Source organism: Lampetra planeri, chromosome 39 (assembly GCF_965212315.1).
Source record: "Lampetra planeri chromosome 39, kcLamPlan1.2.h2, whole genome shotgun sequence".
Taxonomy (NCBI): domain Eukaryota; kingdom Metazoa; phylum Chordata; class Hyperoartia; order Petromyzontiformes; family Petromyzontidae; genus Lampetra; species Lampetra planeri.
The window spans coordinates 7,991,140-8,011,822 of NC_136145.1; the positions used below are offsets into that span (position 1 = coordinate 7,991,140).

General features: G+C 46.1%; 2 non-coding genes across 2 annotated transcripts; both read left to right on the forward strand.

Moving 5' to 3' along the window:
* The first annotated feature begins 16,975 nt into the window (after positions 1–16,975).
* On the forward strand, positions 16,976–17,048 carry TRNAV-CAC (transfer RNA valine (anticodon CAC)). Its single transcript has one exon. It is a non-coding gene; the product is annotated as a tRNA-Val (tRNA).
* A 763-nt stretch (positions 17,049–17,811) lies between these two features.
* On the forward strand, positions 17,812–17,884 carry TRNAV-CAC (transfer RNA valine (anticodon CAC)). The gene has a single exon. It is a non-coding gene; the product is annotated as a tRNA-Val (tRNA).
* The last annotated feature ends 2,799 nt before the right edge of the window (positions 17,885–20,683 follow it).

The window sequence follows — 20,683 nt, forward strand, 5'->3', positions numbered from 1 at the left end:
TGTGCAGAAACAACAGCAGCAGCAGCAATCTGGTTTCAGGAACCTCACGTGGCATCAGATTCACCAGAGATGCTTCAGGCGTCTTAGAGACGAGTGTGGCTTTGTGATGACAGGGGAGCTTGTGTGTGGCCCAGATAAATATAGACTCGGTGAGTGACCCAAGATTTGATTACACATCTATGACATCTATGATGAAATCACATCCTGGTCACTCGCGGAACATTTTACTTAAAGCTGTTAGAAACCTCAAATCTTAAGTTTGCCAAACTCATTTGCCCAGTTCATGAACGCGCCCAGGCCAGGTTTCATCGTCCGTGGGAATGCAGCATGAGCATCTCCACAGGAGCCGAGTAGAAATGCTCTCCTTGAGATAAAGGAAAGAGGCGAAGGCGCAGCCGTGCAAATTGCTTACTCAAAGCAATGCTGACGGAAGGTCCTCAACCACAGGGAGCCATAGAGTGCCCCTCGCGAGAGAATCAGAATCTTTATTTAGACTGGAAGAAGCCGATGAGCTCTGAAGTTCATTTTCACAGATGTCCAATATCTTTATAGACGTTAATTTACTGATACTCCTGGGTGGTGGACAGAGGTGGGGGGGGGGGGGGTTAAGAAGACGCAGGGACGTGCGGTCAGGGGAGACAGCTATCACATCTGCCTCACTCAAGGGGACGTGTCTAACACGCCCCCCTCAATCTTAATTTTAGAACTTTCGTGACTGCAGGAATTATTATTTGGTTCTTTCGGTTAAGTCACGTCTAAAGATAAAATAATAAATTAAATTAAATAATAGAATACGACGTTTCGATTGCAACACAAGCAATCGTCATCAGGTATAATGAAATAGCGACATAACATCTAACCAGAAAACTATAGACAGACATATTAGCAGACAGATATCACCAAGATACATAGCGGGAGCAACACAGGTAACAGAGAGGGGTGATCGTCTCTGTGGGGTGGCCTTAAATAGACAGAGGGGGGGGCGGAGGCAGAGAGAAGGAAGGGGGGTTAGAGAAAAAAAATTAGCATATCAATGAGTGGTCAACAGACGTGGTGCTGCACGGCAAGTAAGCCTGAAAATCAGGAGGACACACTAAAATTAAATAACCTAGTAAAATATCGAAATGTAATGTAATACAACACAGAGGGTCGGTCAACACACAATTAACGCATAGCCTGGTTGATTACGTATTTAAAAGATTGCTAAATTTCGATTTAAAGCTTTCGTGACTGCAGGGATTCATCTTCTTGGTTCTTTCGGTAAAGTCACGTAGAAGGGAAGTAATAAAATAATAAAAATAAAACATAATAAAACAATTCTCACGACGTTTCGGCCACAACGCAAGCAGCCGTCCTCAGGCGAAGAATGAGACATTATCAAGCTAGGAGCTTATATAGGTGTAGCGAGGAGGAGCGCCTTAACAAAAGAATGTGCATATGAAGAGGAATTTAGCATACCAATGGGCAATGCGTAGGAGGTGGGCGGAGGGGTTTCAAAGTCCCATTATGCCCATGCATTATGCAGGATCAACAGCACCACGGGGGGGCGCAAGGAACAGCGTTAATAAAGGAAAGGAATGTTAATGATATGTAGCTGCATTTACCAAACAACCATGTAGAAAACCAAAGTAAAAAACTACATAAAAAACTAAAATATAAACTGATACTTACTATACTCTACAATAAGCTGAGTTACTAACAACAAATAATAAATTACAATTCTACGTCGTAAGAAGTATATAATATACTTCCATCTAAACTTTATTCTCTTAGCATATACAGTACTATATACTGCCATAGATAAACCCAACATTAAATTATATACTGTATTTCTGTAAACCACCCTATACTTTATACATTTTAATATAACACTATGTATTATTCAACTCACCCTAATGTGTATCGAAATGGTTTATTACGTCCTTCCAATGATTGCTAAGCCTGAATCCATCTTCTCGGTTAAAATTGTCTCTGTGTTTGTATATGTGGATCGCCTCATGAACGAATCTCTCAAACGACACGTCTCAGACCGCATTCGTGAACATAAAGCTGATCTAAAACACGGTAGGACAAACACCTCAGCCGTGGCAGACCACTGTTACAACTCAGTGGGCTCACATGACATTGACTTCTCCAAGACGGAGGTTCTCTGCAAGCCATCTGGCTATCATGAGAGATTCGTTCATGAGGCGATCCACATATACAAACACAGAGACAATTTTAACCGAGAAGATGGATTCAGGCTTAGCAATCATTGGAAGGACGTAATAAACCATTTCGATACACATTAGGGTGAGTTGAATAATACATAGTGTTATATTAAAATGTATAAAGTATAGGGTGGTTTACAGAAATACAGTATGTAATTTAATGTTGGGTTTATCTATGGCAGTATATAGTACTGTATATGCTAAGAGAATAAAGTTTAGATGGAAGTATATTATATACTTCTTACGACGTAGAATTGTAATTTATTATTTGTTGTTAGTAACTCAGCTTATTTTAGAGCATAGTAAGTATCAGTTTATATTTTAGTTTTTTATGTAGTTTTTTACTTTGGTTTTCTACATGGTTGTTTGGTAAATGCAGCTACATATCATTAACATTCCTTTCCTTTATTAACGCTGTTCCTTGCGCCCCCCCGTGGTGCTGTTGATCCTGCATAATGCATGGGCATAATGGGACTTTGAAACCCCTCCGCCCACCTCCTACGCATTGCCCATTGGTATGCTAAATTCCTCTTCATATGCACATTCTTTTGTTAAGGCGCTCCTCCTCGCTACACCTATATAAGCTCCTAGCTTGATAATGTCTCATTCTTCGCCTGAGGACGGCTGCTTGCGTTGTGGCCGAAACGTCGTGAGAATTGTTTTATTATGTTTTATTTTTATTATTTTATTACTTCCCTTCTACGTGACTTTACCGAAAGAACCAAGAAAAAGATTGCTAAGTTAGAATTTAAGTGTGAACATTCTAAAGAGACCACGCCCCCTCAGTGAGGCCACGCCCACTCGACGAGGCCACGCCCCTCTCAGTGAGGCCACGCCCCCTCCGTGAGGACACGCCCCCCTCAGTGTGTGAATCTGGCTCTGACACGAGCCAGTGCCTCCCCAGCTATTGACCTCACCGCACGTCACTGAGAAGACGTACCCACTTTTTAAATCCTTTATATTAAGTTCGCTTGCTTGCGTGCTTGCTTGCTTGCGTGCTTGCTTGCTTACGACCGTGCAAATCTTTCGGTCGTTTTTTAACCCACTTCCCGTGATCCAATCGAGCTGACATTTTCCACACAGACTCGTTGTGCGAGACAATTAATGTTCGTGAAAAAAAGTTTAAAAAATGTTACACTTTTTAGGCAAAAAAAAATTATTTTACATATATTCAAATAGAACTCATTCATGGCTTTGGCTGTACGTCACAGTATAAGAGCCCAGAGCGTAACCCCTCCACAGGCCGTGGCGGAGTAGCGCAGTTGGTAGCGCCCTCGCTTCCCATGCCAAAGGTCGCGGGATCGATCCCCGCGTCCTCCACAGGCGAATATATTTTTAAATCCTTTATATTAAGTTCGCTTGCTTGCTTAGGACCGTGCAAATCTTTCGCTCGTTTTTAACACACTTCCCGTGATCCAATCGAGCTGACATTTTCCACACAGACTCGTTGTGTGTGACAATTAATTTTCGTGAAAAATATTTTCCAAAATTTTACACTGTTTAGGGAAAACAAATTAAATATTTAATTACCAATTGCTTAATGGTGGCAGACAATCATCTGACCCATAGGTGGCAGCCATCTCAAGCCAGAGGACGAGAGGACTCTAGCCGCCACGCATATAAAGGATTTATAGTGAAAAACTTTGTTTTTACGGGTTTACTTGTTAAATCCTTTATATTAAGTTCGCTTGCTTGCTTGCGTGCTTGCGTGCTTGCTTGCTTGCTTACGACCGTGCAAATCTTTCGGTCGTTTTTTAACCCACTTCCCGTGATCCAATCGAGCTGACATTTTGCACACAGACTCGTTGTGCGTGACAATTAATTTTCGTGAAATTTTTTTTCCAAAATGTTACATTGTTTAGGGAAAGTTTTTTAAATATTTAATTACCAATTGCTTAATGGTGCCAGACAATCATCTGACCCATAGGTGGCAGCCATCTCAAGCCAGAGGACGAGAGGACTCTAGCCGCCCGTTCCATGATGACGCAAATGTTGACTAACCACATGGCATTAAATCCCTGCCCCCACGCTGTACAATGGAGACTATTTATAGAGCAGTTAAATTGAAGCCGCCAGGTTCTTGAAAGTGGTAAAACGGGTCAAAACCGATGCCACGCATATAAAGGATTTATAGTGATAAACGTTGTTTTAACGGGTTAATTTTTTCAACTGTGGTGCCAGGAGGACGAACCAAATCCAGGATGAAGACTATTACATCAAAGCAGTATCCGTGGCGTATAATCTGCATGTCGCCTGTCTCAGTATTTACTCTGCACACAACATGCCTTGTCAAGCTACAGTTGTGTAGACATACTCTTGGTGGCCACAGGTAAATGCTATTCAAATAATCGTGGAGGAATTTTGAGACGGTCTTTTTTTTTCTCTCTATTTTTAACGTCGCCGCGTGTGTAGTTACAGTTCATGAAAGTTTATATTTATTATGGCGATAAGTTGAGATGCAATTTGCATAAATCATGTGCAAATACACACCGCAAACACTTGTGAGACTTGCGAACATTATAGAAAGGATTTGATTTAAACAAATGACTCATTAACACAAATAATGAAATCCCAGCTCGGCTATTATTCTTGGCACAAATCACTGAGCCTTAATTAGATATCGCAAATATTACGACCGATATGTTTGGGCCGCACAAGTTTGTTTGAATTAAGTATGTAAACTGTTGGGTAATTTTAACCGTACGATTGAAATTCATTATTTTTATATCAGCAGTTACGAGAAGAAACAGCTGTATTGGCAGCTCACGAAGCGACGAACCCAATAACCTGGGACTCGATTCCCGGCCACTGGTAATTAGAGTGGCGAGTGGTATCCAAGCGGGTTACTTGGTCCTCCCTTCACCCACCTGAGCTGACCAGCGTGATGAAGTATGGTCACACTCCCATGACCGGGATGGCGTGCTGGAAGGCCTGCATAGAGCGCTGAACAAATTATTTGGTCATGTTGCTGCTGCTGCTGCTTTGGCAGTGGTGTACAAGCGCAATTAACAACAAACACTCAACACATTCGTCAATAACAGTAACCTTATATAACAGGCGACATTTCGGGCAATGGCTCTTCATCCCAGTATATTGGTAATACAGTACTGCGTTCATCCAGTATTGGATTACGATGCAGTGGTCGTGTGCGTGGCGTGCCACTAGCCGGCACGGGTCATTTAAAGTAAATCATTTAAACTAAAATACATTAACATTTCTATACTCTTTCGGCTGCAATTAAATTATCCAGTTGGAAATCTACTGGTATTCCTATTTTAAAAAAAATGTGTGATGGAAGCCCACACACTGCCGCCAGCCTTTTTACCCTCTTGCCCGCAAGCTCAGGGCCAGGACACGGGCACACGACGTAGTTACTCGTGCCTGGTGATGTCACGAGACTCTTACATCCAAACGCTCATCGTCTTTATCAGCTGTCCCCTGCTAACGTTAGCTCATTAGCGATGGAGGGGGCTGAACAAGTTTCCACCGCGGTTGGCCTTTTCTCGAGCCACGATTACGGCTCCGTTCGGGGTTTCACTCCTTTATGTTCTGTGCAGTGGCTTAATTTGCACGCACCGGTAAATATCGGCAATTACGAATAATGTGGCCCTTGGGTGGCCGTGAGGACGGGATGCGTTTGGGTGACAAGATGCGGTATAACTTTCTACTACCCGGGATAGAATGGATTGGCCATCTGGGTGGAATTGAACCGTTACCTTTATACAAACTGGCCCTGTCATGAGCACTCGATCCCCATGGTCAGGCAGTTGCCCCCCCAATCAAGGCAGTCAAATATTAGCTCCAGGGAGAAGCTGGCGTAGCTACAGGTGAGTCCGCCTTTTCACGCTGACAATACTCCCGGTCTTGATTTGAAGCTTTCGTGACTGCAGGAATCCATACTCTTTGGTTCTTTCGGTAAAGTCACGTAGGTAGAAAAATAAAATAAATCACGACGTTTCGGGCGCGACACAAGCGTCCGTCACCAGGTGGGAAAGCGTGGTCTGCTGCTGAGGCAGACTGTTTTAGAAGGTTTGAAATGGGTGTAGCTCAAGGGTCATAAAACAGTCTGCCTCAGCAGCAGACCATGCTTTCCCACCTGATGACGGACGCTTGTGTTGCGCCCGAAACGTCGTGATTTATTTTATTTTCTACCTACGGGACTTTACCGAAAGAACCAAACAGTAATACTCCCGATATCTGTGTGCAGTGGATTCGTGTTGCCACCTGATCTGGTTTCTCCAGTATCGTCCTCTTTATTTTTTTGAGGGAGCTGTACTGGAAAATATGAAACATCTTCTTACAATCAGTAAATGTCCCCGCTATTGTAAGTTGCATAGTAATGATAACAATAATAGTAGTACAGCACCCAAGGCGATGCGTTTACAAGCAGCTTCTCCCGTGTGCCGGTATTGTAAGGTGTTGCAACCTTCCCGCGGGCGGCACACGACGCTGTGTTTCGTTTGTTATCCTTCCCTCGCACCTCCGATTAGCACGGCTGGCCACGTACGGTGCGAAAGAAGTTCAGCATACGCACACACAGAAGGCACGGTGACCGGTGGTCGTGAATAACGACCGAATGGCAGCGAAAAGTGGGACAAGGACAAAGAACCCCCGTATAGCCTTGAACAGACTGTCGGGGCAAGTGTTGTTAGCGAGTAGCACCTATGAAGGCCGACACGGTCGTGATGGGGTGGGTGGCCAACTCCACGCCCGGCCGCCTTTGTCTCCCCAATGGTGATGTTTATACACCACACCGGGTACTCGTTTAAGGCTGAGTCGACCTAGAGGAAGCCCAGGACCGGTTAAGTTAATCGTCACTGGTGTTGGCCGTGAGAGGGAATCTAAACTCGGGTCGCCGGGTTCATAGCGCAGCGCAGCGCGCTAACCGCTACACCACCGCTCCCCACGTACGAGGACGTGCGACGTGGAGATGGAGCCACGAACTCTGCTCACGCGTAGCAGTGGCTAGATTTGTAACTCGGAGGTGGAAACCCTCGCGAAAAGCAGCAAGCTTTAGCACGTTCCGTGACCCCCCCTCCTGCCTGTGCGCAGTACGAGAACGGCCGCTGCTGTTGATGCACTTTCGAAAGCGGCGGTTATTTTATGACCGCCGGACCATCGGGGGTGGTCCCTTGAGGCTCGGCACGTGGTGCTCAAGGATCTCGGCTGGGTTCTGTCAAAGCTGCTGCTTGAAGCTGCCCTCGCCGTACCCTTTAGACGCATTAGAAATCCGCACGGCACTACGTAAGGCACTTGCATTTTCCAGGAATACGTGGACAAAACAATTACATGACGCATTTGTCAATTAACCAAAGAGTACACGAACAACAGCAGCAGCAGCAGCAACAACAACGCGCGAGAAAGCCACGATTCGGAGAACGAGTTCTCCCCGACTGTGTGTCCGGCTTTGACTGATTTTGGGAGTCGCTCACAATGGCCGTGGTGAAAAAAAAACGGGTCGTTACGTAATTCCTGAGCTTCCTCAGATTTCGCGTTGCTCCGATTTTTTTTTGGAAGCGCAATGGAAGAGTGAATGCGGTTGCTCGGCAACGCAAATGTGGTCATCTTATCAGCTCATTGTAGAGTCTGTTTTCAATGGCAGCAGGACACTGCAAGTGCCCGCAGTGTGTATTTAATAAGCCTTTATGGTCCTTCCTGGAGCTTGACCATTCACAGCTGTCCAATCTTACAGCTGGAGTAAAGGGCCCACTCTGTTCCACACAAACAAATATCCTCTCCGCATCACCGTATACCGGCTGTTGTGGCGAGTGCTTGGGAGCGAGCTCCTATTGAGAGCAGTACGGCGCACGAGGGGGTCATTTGGCCAGCACCACACCCAGCCACCTTTGTATCCCCAGTGGCAGTGTTTGCACAAATGCACCAGGTGCGCATTTATGGCTGAGTCGGCATAGGGGAAGCCCATGACCGGTTCAGATATTCGTCATAGATGTTGGCCGTGAGTGACAATCAAACTCTGGTCGCCAGCATAGCGCGCTAACTACTACGCCACCGCTCCCCACGACGCGTTTAATACACATGGGCATACGCAAGTCAATACTCGTTCAGCAAAGATGAAAAACAAATATTCCCCTGATAACTTTTAACAAAGTTTTGGGGCAAATGCAATTAGCGAGCACCTATGAAGGCTGGCACGGCACGCGAGTGGGTGGGTGGGCACCACCACGACCGGCCGCCTTTGTCTCCCTAGTGGGGATGTATAGAGACACCACACCAGGTATTCATTTGAGGCTGAGTCGACCTAAGGGAGACCCAGCGCACTAACCGCTGCACTAATGTACACACACGCACAACAAAGACAAACGCATGCAAGTGCAGCGATCCGATTTGGAAACCCAATGCCTTCGTGGAGCTACAGGGGTTTTTTTTTGTGGATTTTTTTTTGTCAAGCGTGAAATACGGCACACTGCGGTAAACATTTTAGAGGGCGAAAAACAATGAAAAACTCCCCGGAAATGTCCAGGCTGTATATCAAATGAATGCATAGCCAAGACTCGGCGAGTTTACTGGAATACGGTGGAACTGGCGGCACCATGGAAAGCGCGAGCAGAGTGGGGTTTTCTCCCACCAAGAAAAGGGTGAATTAGCATCATGCATATTTGATGGTGCACGCTGATTAATAGAGTGCTGTGCGTAATAGCGCGTGCTGCCTCCACACTTGCACGCTGTGATTAACAGGTACCATGCAGAGCGCGCGGAAACCCACAGAGGGCCCGCCAAAGTCTCATGCCGCGTTCCCGCAGTCGCTTTGTGGCGAGCTGGCCTATTCCATCAGTCGGGCAAGTGGGCCCAGCCCCAGTGTCGCAGCGGGGCTGGTATGGGCCTCGGTGCAAGGAATGCAATGGGTGTCACTCTGTTAGGTGCTCGCCTCCCAACCTTCCACGCCTCTTCCTTCGATGCCTGGCGCCTGGGCGCCTCTGGCCTACGGGCCCCTGACGCAGTTGCACCGCCTGCACACTCGATAGCCACAACGTTGCCTGACCCGCCAAACACAAAGTCGTGATGTTAGAGGTGCTAACGCGCAGGAGCCGCGCGTTGTGAGAAGTAGATCAACCTCAGAAAAAATACGGGTGGAATATTATGCATTGAATAAAACACGATTTTTGCTTGCGATAGCGTGGAATACGATGGCTGCTAAGGAAAGGGAGTTGCAGGGATAAACTTGGGGTCATATCGAGAACGGTCGAGCACGGCTTGGGTCCGGTTTCTAATGCAAGCTATAGAAACGCAGCATACAGCTCAGGCTTGTGTAAATAATGGCTGTCTTCGGGGGCAGGCACAGGCAGAATAGGCCATTGGTCAATTATTAATTGGAGCCTGCGCGCACGTAAAAACGATTGCGTCTCTCAAATGAAATGCATAAAATATTGAACCTAGAATGGCTCACTTGCACGAATGGTGGCTCGCGGCTCCGGGTTAATAAGGCTACACCACTCAACCTCGGGGGTTTTCTGTCTCAGATGAGGACGCTTGAAAGTGGATTCTTTGATGACATTGAAAGTGATTTCCTGCTCAAATGAGCATTGAGGCGGTGCTCACCCTCAGTTTACAGGCCTCGACCACTGGTGGAAATTCCTCATGCTGATGCCAGGGGTGAGTCTAGTCATTGGACAACCACCGTTGACTTTCCCACAGAGTGACATTCATTTTTGCCGACCAAGGTTGAATGATGCGAGTTAAAATCCCAACCAGGATTTGAAGTCACAACCTTTAAATTGCGAGCTACTCGCTCTGCTCACTGAGCAACCTGACCAGAATGGACAAGCGTCGTGAGATAATGATGATGTGGTTGTCGATGAGTTGGATTCCAAGCCCCGGTTTGCATCAGTGGCGAGCGATATCTGAACCGATCATGGGAAGCCCCGTTTACCAACACTGCATTGACCAGCACAGTAACACATTCCTGCGGAGGGAGCTGGTAGGAACGTTGGGTTGCTCGGTCAATGGCCAGGGTCAACGGCGGCGTGGTGTATTCCGCAAATATGCCCGACTGTGAGGGCAGGCACAAGCCGGCGTGAGTAGGTTAAACGTTGAGTTTTATAAGGGCACCACGGGGTGACCAGCCCCTCCCCACCCAGCCCCACCCCTCCCACCCCCCACCCAGCCCCACCCTCCCCACCCAGCCCCTCCCCACCCTCCCCACCCAGCCCAATCCTCCCCACCCAGCTCCTCCCCACCCTCCCCTCCCCACCCAGCCCCTCCCTGCACGACGGACGCAATAATCCCCTGTGGGCTGGTGTAACAGGAGGTTCCTACCAGTAAAGTATCGTTATGCAACCCTCATGACCGAAAGGCATGGGGAGGCCATCATCCAGCAGTGGAACGACAAAAAGCCGGCACGGACAATGCACCAAAAAAAAATAGTGTACTCAAATCTGTCGAGCAGTCGCAGAAGCTGTAACAACACGACGTATCACGTGCCGCTGAATTGTTGCGGACAGATTCCACCTTGATTTGAAGCTTTCGTGACTGCAGAAAATCATGCTCTTTGGTTCTTACGGTAAAGTCACGTGGGTAGAAATAAAATAAAACAAATCACGACGTTTCGATCGCAACACAAGCGGTCGTCACTACGTGACTTTACCGAACGAACCAAAGAGAATAGATTCCAGCTCTTCATATCGACGAAACTACAATCACCCACGATCGGTGAATCGGTTTAATAACCAGCATGACGCATGTCCCGTTTTTTACCGTTAATCTAAGCATACCCTTAGCTTTATGCTCTATATGCTGACCCTAAGCCTAACCCTAACCCCTAGCCGACTAGCTGTAAGTCGGCTATTTCTCGACCGTGACGCTATTTTCAGGAGCGCTGATATTTCTGGGCTTGGCTCGCTGAGCCAAGAGGGGCCCACGGGGTCAGCGACTCGGCGGCCGCTCGTTCCATCTCCTCCGTAAACACCCAGCACCATCACCACGGGCTGTGTCACCATTTTTTACAAGTGGGGGGGGGGGCGTGGGAACAAGGCCGAGAAGACGTCGCAGACTTCAAGCAGGTGAGGGTCCGCGTCTGCTGCATGGAGGAGCTGTAGCTGGGAGATAGTACGTAAGGCATACGCAATATCTCGAATAAGCAAAGCTGTTTTATCTTCTTGGTTCTTTCGGTAAAGTCACGTAGAAGGGAAATAATAAAATAATAAAAATGAAACAATACAATTATTTTATTATGTTTGATTTTATTATTATTTTATTTGAGATCAGCTCGTATTATAATTTTATTATAATAAAATAATAATAATAAAATAAAACAATACATTTATTTTATTATGTTTTATTTTTATTATTGTATTATTTCCCTTCTACGTGACTTTACCGAAAGAACGAAGAAGATGAATCCCTGCAGTCACGAAAGCTTTAAATCGAAAAAAAAAAGCTGTTTTAATTAATTTAAAACAAAATCGATGTACATGTATTACAATTGTGCCATTGGTGTCACGGCACGAGACGGAGAATCGATGTCTCGCAGAGTGCGAAGGGCCCCGTGTGTCAGTGAATGTCCCGCGAAGGTGATTTTTATTCGCGTAAAAAGACCGGGCTTATGCAACGCCGATGTGACAAAGCGATGAGCGTCGTTGCCAAGTTTGCGATCCAGCAAAAAAAACAAAAGCCTTCGCATGGAACACGGATAGCGAATCAACGTCCCCTGGTACCGCAGCAGTGCTTCTCCGCACCAGGAATGACACCCGTGACATCTCCCCATCACCCGGCCTGGAACGATGCGTCGGTGGTTCTCTGGCGGAAGGGCGTGCTCACTCCCTCGCGCACGCACGCACGCACAGCACATCAGCAGCTCCAGACTCTACTTACAGTGAGCAGATCGATCTGCCACATGTGTTTCGAGATGGCCCATTCCAGCTGCCTGGACAGACCGAATAACGGTTGCGTTGCGCCGACGAGACCTACGCTTGATGAAGGAGGAACAGCCTTTGTTGCCCACTCCCTGTATTAAAGAGCCAAGGTAATCATATTGGAAGTGCATCGGCTGCACGTGTATCGCTGTTGTGAGTGGGCTAGCGTGCGTGAGTGCGTGCTGATGCAATGTATTTCTGCAGCAGCCTGGCTTCGGTGAGCGCTCCTAGCCTTCCTCTTCTCGCTCCTCTCTCCCGCACCGATATGGATACCGGCGCGTGCCAACCACGCACGACAGTCTGGGCTCCTTGACGATCAGTCACGGATGGTTTGGGGGGTGGGTGGGTGGGTGTTCCATTTACAGCGGCGAGACAGCGGTCCACGGCTCCATGCCAGCCTTGTTCACTTCCGCAGCACACACTTACAGGCACTCTTGCAGGCCTCTCCCAGCGCAACGTGGTCCTCGGCCACAAGCTCTATCCGCTGCTGCATGAAGCAGGCGTCCGCAAGCCACCCCATTCCCTCACGGTCACCAAATGCAATGATCCATCTCGCGCCTACACACGAGCTGATCTCAATGCCCCATCTGTGCAGTAAACTTTGCCTTGGGTGTGAGCCCTCCTTTTTTTTGGCTGCTACTCCGTCATTAGTCTCGACCACCGGTCATCATCTATTCCAGCGAGGTGTCCTGCCCAAACCCAATAACTTTAACGAATGGCGCAACACATGTCCGCAGAGTTGCTCTCGTACATTCATCGACGTTGGCTTCAACAAAGTACATCGTATAATGCATCATCTAGCCCAAAACTGGCAGTGATTCCTGCCATCAGAACCGATATTTCCCATGACTCACTCAGGACCACCAATGGAAATGGGCACCACCGAGCGATTATTGCAGCATGGGAACAACCTGACTTTTGCACTGCCAATACCTGGGTGCATGGGCCCCCAGGAGTAATTATACTGGAGTGTCTGAATTCAAAAGATATTTTACTGGCCACAGCTACAAGCGTATGCGTCATAGTGTGAGTAAAAATGCTGGAGGGAGTTATCGCTGTCATTTAAAAACTAGCATATGAACTATCGCTTTGCAGTGTAATCACCCAATGGGAGGTCACTCCGCTCAAAACCCTCCGCTGCCCGCGGAGTCTTGTACCCCCTACCTTCAATCATCCTGCCAACCACGCAGTGAGCCGGTCCCAAAATCCCCCCCTCTCCCCCCAAGCTCTGCGATCCACTACACACGAAGGTGTTACCTGCCAATTCATGAGAGTTTACGAGTGGGTGAAAAACGGCACACGCCAGGTAAACTCACACGTGCGAGGGAGCAACACTCTATCCCGGGCACATGGGAGTTCACTCGGTGGTATGCATGAGCCTGTTGCTGCTACGCAAACTCAGAGTTTGGTAGTACATGTTGTTTACGACGTTTATTGTGAAAATTCGATCACAGTTCCTATGTTTCATTGCTTTAATGGCTTTATTTAGGTGATTTTCGAAAAGTTTTTTGGTTTGGCCATGTTTGTTTGTTGTAGTACAGAGTTAGACTGATGGCCTTAATCTAAGTTGTCTTGTAGTTGTTGTTGTTTGACTTGCATCCCACTGGGATTTTTGCACACAGTGTTGGTGTACGGTGCTTTTTCTGCAATATTTTGCTGTCTTTTCTTGGATTTTCTGTTTACACATAATCACTTTAAGATGGTTTTCTTGTTCATGTTTTTTTGTTTGTTGCGGTTGCACCAGATTCAAGAGCCGAATGGCCCACAGGGCTACACCTACACCTAATAAATGAACTTGAACTCGTTTAGAACTCCTTCCCGCAACCCACGCCTTCTTTCGTTCGCTCGACTTCGCCTGTCCAACGTTGTTTTGCCTCGGCTTCTTGGAGTTCCTAAAAGTTGTTCAGTCGGGGGTCTTCGCCGATTTTGAACTCTTTGGGGTTGACGTGGATGAAAAAGAATAATAATAATAATAATCATCGTAATTTCATGAGCGCGTGTAGAAGATCAAGTCTTGTGTGTAAACTTTGAACAAGAGCAAATGAACAATTAAACGACAAATTAACGTGAAAGGTTCAGTAGCATTTAAAAATGTATTCGCCAGTTTCTAGCTACTGTTTGCTGTTGTACACTGTTAACGTTGTGTGCTGTGTATGCGTCTGTGTGGTGTGTCTATGCTGTGCTGTTTGTGTTGTATACGTTGTGTTTTTATGCCTCGTGCATGTTAACGTGTTGTACATTGCGTGCACTCTGCGTGTGCTTGTACGTGTTGAATTCGCTGTGTATGTTGGACGCTGTGTGTAAGTTGTGTGTGTGTGTGTGTGTAAATCAGTCTGATGTGTTATGTAAGCCGCGTGCTATAACGCTTCACACACACACATGCTTATCCAAGAGACGCGAGGCGGTGGCGCTGCGTGAGCAACAGCGTCCTCTAGTGGCAAATACCACACACAGCCTCCAGCACTAAGATTACCCGCCCTCGCCTATAGCCTGAACAGACTTAAATTTCGATGTAAAGCTTTCGTGACTGCAGGGATTCATCTTCTTGGTTCTTTCGGTAAAGTCATTCAGACTCTGTCTTCTCGACAGACCTGTTCTTCACCTGAGGACGGCTGCTTGTGTTGTGGCCGAAACGTCGTGAGAATTATTTTATTATGTTTTATTTGTATTATTTTATTATTTTCATTCCACGTGACTTTACTGAACAGACTTGTTGGGGAGAAAGTTGCTGTTAAGGAGTAGAACCTCCGAAGGCCGGCACGTCACACGAGGGAGTGGATGGCCAACACCACGTCCGGCACCACGCCCGGCCGCCTTTGTCTCCCCGGTGGCGATGTCCACACACCGCACCAGGTCCTCGTTCGAGGCTAAGTCGACCTAGGGGAGGCCCAGAAAGGGTTCAGATATAATCGTCGCTGGTGTTGGCCGTGACGCTGGGAAGTAAAATCCGCGCCCGGCACACCACGTCAAGTATCACGTCTCGACAGAGCTGTGGCCGCAACCTTGCAGACGAGCCAGTGACACGGGCATATTCCCAGGAACGCATTCACAGAGACCGCTGCCGAAGTTCCAATCCACTGCTGGATGAGTGCCTCCCCACCCAATGGGATGGACTTTATATTTTACAATAATGTCTAATATTGGTTTGTATTACATTGTTCTGTTTTTACTTTTTAGCCTTTTCTTGTTTAATTGTATGTAATGGCAGAGATTAGGGATTAATAAAGTACAACCATAACCACAATCATATAAACAGAAATCTATGCATTGATTTATATGAAGACAAGTCCAGATATTGTGGCCAAGGTTTAGCCATTTATTGTTTTTATTTACATAGCATAGCAATTATTTTTTATAGCAATATATTGGGGGGGGGGGCATTTTGAACATGCGCGGGTCACGTGACAGATTTGACGTCACAGCTCACTTGCCGTGCAAAAAATATATGCATTATTGAGCTCCCCCCCCCCAAAAAAAACAAAAGTGTATTTTTATAATGTTTGCATGGTGTACAGTCTGGAAAGTACCCACATGGAAAATGTCCAGTTTGTTGCGTGTCGGGAAGTACGCTAAAGATTTTGAACAGACACACGTATTCACAACTTTGCCTTTATATATATATGGAGGTTACGGCCTTGAACAAAACACAATCTCGTGAACCCAGCGCCGTCCGTTCGCCCAAATTCACGGCACCCCTCCTGGATCACAGCGGCAGCAGCAGCGGCGGCGGCGGCATCTCGCCACGCCACAAATGAGGGCGCGAGATGCAGGCGAGTCTGGACAATTCTAGATTTGAAGCTTTCGTGACTGCAAGGATTCATATTCTTAGGTTTTTTCGGTAAAGTCACGTAGGTAAAAAAATGTAATTAATAAAAGTAAAATAAAAATCACGACGTTTCGGAGGCAACACAAGCTTCCGTCTTCAGGTGGGACCGTCACAGCACGACTGCTGTATCAAGTGAGAGAAATTCCAAGAAACAGTATTTGTATATATACTGGTTGAGGGTGGGAGGAGCCAAGGTAGGCCCTGAATATTATTTTTTTGTGAGGTTCGGTGCGGCTGAAGCACGCTGTTAGGAATGAGCCTTTGTTGTGTAAACTAGGACAAGTCACCATCTCGCACGACGGACCCTGCCCCGTCGAACCTCCCGGGTTGAACCCTCCACGCCCGACAGTGGTCGACCACCAGTCCAATCACGGCCGATGGCGGCCACCCGATGCACAAACGACGGCGGCGTTCAAAGACCGGGCAGCCTGCGAAGTTGCGGCCACCAATGCCAAAGCCATCGAACGGCGTCGTGAAACACTCCGCCGGTCGATGGCTTCACTTCTTTAAAAGGGGGGGAATGGACGAGATCCACTCTGCTTCTGAACAGACAATTGAGTGGGATAACAACATCGAAAATGACACCTTTCATCTGCTGCTTTTAATCCATACGAATAAGAAGACTGGTAAGAGGGCTTCATAAAAACGATGGGACCCCCCCCCCACCCGCTCAATACAAAAACAAAGCAATGCCCGTCAACACAAACGCGCTGTTATGGATACAACGTCAAATATAATCAGCACTCCATTCTGTCTCTACATGTACTGTAAATAAACATGTTGCATAGTTATATACTTGGTTCTTTCGGTAAAGTCACATAGAAGGGAAATAATAAAATAAAAAAAAGACAAAAAAAAATTCTCACGGCGTTAATTTTATTATGTTTTTATTTTATTTTATTATTTTCCTTCTACGTGGCTTTACCGATAGAACAAAAAATATGAATCCCTGCAGTCACGAAAGCTTTAAATCGAAAAATCTGGCGTAATCCATTATTGACCTATTGACCCTCCAATGTTATCCAGAATCGATGATAACAGGCCATCTCGAGGTGGCCCTCTCATGGCGAGTTTCCGTAGTGTAGTGGTTATCACGTTCGCCTCACACGCGAAAGGTCCCCGGTTCGAAACCGGGCGGAAACATTTTTTTTATTTTTTTTATGTATCTTCGAAATAAAACTCGAGAAGAAATGCTAATGTTTTAGAACCGCGCCCATTGAATCACATCCACATGGCGTGATGTTAAATTTTAACAACGCTTACTGCTCATTCATAAGCTAGATTTTAAGTTTTCGTTACTACTCGTTGGTTCTTTCGGTAAAGTCATAATAACGAACAAGTTTAACTTTAAAAAAACTTGTTGTGCAATTTATTAACACCGACACTTCATAAGCACAGTACCGTTGTGCCTGTAATGTGTTTAGTGTACAGTAATATCAGTCTTTTATTCCGTACATGCTTATACACTGAACGGAAAAAGATGCTTATGATCACAAATTATGGAGAGAGATCTGCCTTAGGGGCCGTCCATAAATGACGTCACGCACCTGGGGGGGGGGGTCACACATTTGTGACGATGTGTGACGAGAGGGGGGGGGGGTGAAAAATGTGACGTCACATCAAAATGCGCAACTTTAAATAAATATAGACAACACGTTCTACTTAATTAAATAGACTTTTTAATAAATGTTTTCTCCTACAACATCAGAGTGCAGCGCCACATTAAATACGCACTACAATGACAATAGTTTAAAGCGATTTGAAGCAAGTTTTATTTTTTTGTGACGTCACATTTGAGGGGGGGGGGGTCAAAAATCGTCCAAAATCGCAAGACGTAATTTATGGACGCCCCCTTCCAATATTACCAAGATTAAAACCGATCATTTAGATCTCCTTCTCATGGCAAGTTTCCGTAGTGTAGTGGTTATCACGTTCGCCTCACACGCGAAAGGTCCCCGGTTCGAAACCGGGCGGAAACACTTTATTTTTTCAAACATTTTATTTTTATCCAATTGTTTATCTTAATTATAGAGACGTAAACATAAAAGTCAACAACACATATTTTGAACCGCACGCAATCACATCCACACGTGATGTTAAATTATAACAAAGCTTACTGCTCATTCATAATAACGCATTTGCGTTCACAAGCTGAACTTCAGAAAAAAAAATATTGCGCAAAGTATCGACACTGACCCTTCCTAAGCACAGTTCTGTAGTAACTGTAACGTGTTTCATGTCCAGTATATCAGTGTTTGTTCCGTACATGATGATACACTGAACGTTATATGAACAACAGCTGAGAGGCCTTTGGAACACGCCACAATCTTGGTGCCTAGGACGTAGCCTGCCACGAGAGGTCGCTATAGTGAAGCATGGCGACGAGAGACACGGCAGTGATGCGATTGTGAGATGGCTGATGTTGATGTTCAGGAAGTGTTCTTCATTGCAAGGCTCGCGGGCTACTGACGGCCCCTGGTGGCCTTTCGTGGGGCCCCTGACGTCCTGTCAAACCCCCCAATGGTTTCAAACGTGTGGCGGCCCTCACCACTGATGATGTCTTATTGGCGAAAGTGCCCCCCTCCTGAAAATGAGTGAAGAACACTAATGTCTTCTTGGCTCTTTCGGTAAAGTCACGTAGAAGGGAAGTAATAAAATAATGAAAATAAAACATCATAAAATCACATTTTATTATATTATTATAATATGTTTTATTTTTATTATTTTATTACTTCCCTTCTACGTGACTTTACCGAAATAACCAAGAAGATGAATCCCTGCAGTCACGAAAGCTTTAAATCGGAACACTAATGTGTCGAGATGCTGCCGCTGCTGCCGCTGTGATCCATGAGGTGGTTGTACCCGATTATTTCATGAGGAGTAGCTCAGCGTATCGCTGCGAGGATGCCTCCTCCTCCTTTGTATTTGTGCAATTCAGTGGCAAAAAGTTCCACGGTTCTATTCTTGGCGACCACGATCACACACTGACCGGAGAGTTTTTCATTTTCCATTTTTGTCTGCTGCCATGGTTTGTGTGCGGATGATGCGATTGAGGGTTGCGGCCCGTGATCTTCACAGACGATCAAAGTCTTCTGTGTTTGTCTACTCACAAGGAGGCGTTTCGACGACTTATTGTGAAGGCTGTGTTCAAATCTCACTCAAAACGAACATATTCACCAGCCGTTAGTGGTGCCACCTCTTTCTCATTGCAATGGAATCATAATAACGTGTTTTAAAATGTACTACGAAGACGGGACATTGCCCAAAATGTCACCTATTATAAATATTGTGTCTGTTATGACCACGGTGTTGTTGGTGCACGTGTTGAGTGTTTTGTTGGTTGCTGTGCTCCGTGCATCACTGTCGATGCAGCATCATTTTATAAGAACGTGTTGAATTGTTTCGTCATTGCTTGTCCTGTGCCCTTGGAAAAGGCTTGTCATTTTTATGGCGCGATAGAAAACTAATCTTTATTATTATTAACCATATAAACAAAAAACATGTACCAGGTAAGGCCCACTGAACTATATGGTTATTTTTCAGAAGCGATGTGGTCAGAAATTATCGCTCAATGAAGTGGCTTATGACGTGAAAATGTATAGCAGCCAAATATTCTAAACACGTGTTTCTAAATACTTGACGCTAACTCCATCTACCAATGTGCTCACTTCATCATCAGCAGCCATTATCTATCTATTGCTGGGTTAAATGCTAGGGACCAGTGGTGTTGATGGGTGTGGGGGAGGGGTGCACCATTCTAAAAACGACGAGAGCCACTGAATCAGTGTGATGTGTGATCCTCACAATTGAGGGGTGATGTCTAAGACAAATCCTCGCCATCATGTGGTCATCAGCATCTCTTTTACAAATGTTAATGTTGTTCCACCCACTTATCTGCCTCCGACCTCTTCCCCTTTCCCTTCAACAGCCCCTTGTCCCCTGCGCATTCATCATCACAATTACACCAGGGGATCCACTTGTGATAGGACCTCGCGTGGGAGGGAACATTTCATGATTTTGCGCTGCATGTTAGGGACACTCTACAGATGTGGGCAATCATTCGAAAAATCGTGAAGTGGCTTATTACCCGACTTGAGTGCCCTGCACCACCAAATTAGCACTGTAATAATTCAAATATAAAGAATTTGTCCACCTTTCTTGATAAGGGAGAAATGCGCATGGACTACTATGGCGTCATACGTTACATCCAGCCTGGAATGGTGAGTTAAGGTTCATGTGTATGTCCAACCATGGCCTTTTTCCATACAAATACAATATTTTCTCACACTATAGGTAATTGCCTTCAAAATTACACCCTATATGTACGATTAGCATGATTATGAAAAATCTGACCGAGGTTGCCTGTTTCGTGGCACTGCTCATACGCACCTTCCTGATCAGATTGCCCAGCACTTCCTCTCTCAGCAACCCTTCTCTCATATTTCTATAGCAACAGCTGTTTCCTTTCTCCTGTAACCCCACATCCCAATCATATTTAATCTATTCATTTCGTTTTCTCACAACGTCCACCCGGGTTTCACTTGCGCATACCACACCAACTCCACACCACAGCCCTCTATATCTCCCTCCCCACTTCGCCAATGTTTAAATAAAGAAAATTAGCCAATTCACAACGGCGACCTCTTGCAAAGCAACGTGAAGCTGCACATGGGGCATTCTAGTAAGGCGTCGAATTACCCACACAACACAATCGACTTACATCACCAAAAACATTGTGTCACTCTCAACAGAGACATTGACTCAGAGGCACGAGGAAC